Source organism: Mastomys coucha, unplaced genomic scaffold, assembly GCF_008632895.1.
Source record: "Mastomys coucha isolate ucsf_1 unplaced genomic scaffold, UCSF_Mcou_1 pScaffold8, whole genome shotgun sequence".
Taxonomy (NCBI): Eukaryota; Metazoa; Chordata; class Mammalia; order Rodentia; family Muridae; genus Mastomys; species Mastomys coucha.
Genome location: NW_022196914.1, coordinates 34253642 through 34254746, shown reverse-complemented (window position 1 = coordinate 34254746; position 1105 = coordinate 34253642).

The window sequence follows — 1105 nt, the reverse complement described above, 5'->3', positions numbered from 1 at the left end:
ATCTAAAGTCCCACAGTCTTTACATATAAAAAGTTCAATCTATTTAAAATGTCCAATATCTTTTAAAAATTCAAAGTCTCTTAACTGTGGGCTCTACTAAAATACATTCTTCATTCAAGAGGGAAAAATATCAGGGCACAGTCACAATCAAAAGCAAAACCAATGTCTGGGATCCAACTCATGATCTTCTGGGCTCCTCTAAGGCTTAACCGGTCACTTCTCCAGCTCTGCCCTTTGCAGCACACAGCTTGTCTTCTGGGCTCCAGATGCCTGTACTGTACTGCTGCTGCTGTCCTTGGTGATCATTCATGGTACTGTCATCACTAAAACACTGTATTCCGCTGTAACTAGGCTTCACCAATAGCCTCTCATAGGCTTTCTTCATGGTGCCAAGCCTCAACTCCTTTGCATGACCCCTTCAGTCCTGGGCCATCAATTGCAAACCAATGCTGCCCCTTCACCAATGGCCTTCCATGGCCTCTCATTGTGTCGAGCCTCAGCTGCTCTTCATGACCCCTTCATGCCTTCAAAACCAGTACCACCTGGGTGACTATTACACATTACCAAGTCCTGCTGCAGCACAAGGTACAGCCTTGGCTATCTCTGGAACATAGTCTCTTTGCTCTCAAAAAAACACTTCCCAGAAGATGTCACCTCAATGATGCTGCTCTCTTCTTATTCACCGCTAATTTCTTAGCTCCAGCTAACCAGCATCAATAGTCTCAGTAATGCAAAGTTTTCACTTTAGTAGTTCTGGTACCTTGTTAATCACAGCTGATACTTCAGCCCCAGCTAACCAGAACCACAGAATCTTCACATTCAAAACAACATGGCCCTGATAAGAATCTTTAATCTTCCCTCTGAAATTTCACAAGCCAGACCTCCATCTCTGCACTGTTCTCAACATGATCTTCCAAGCTCCTACAGAACATCCCACAGAGTTCTTAACCAGTGGTTCTTCTAGCTCAAAGTTCCAAAGTCCTTCCACAATTCTCCCCAAAACACGGTCAGGTTGTCACAGGAATACCCCACTCTCAGTACCAATTTTGTATTAGTCAGGGTTCTTTAGAGTCACAGAAGTTATGATAGTCTCTATGTAGTAAAG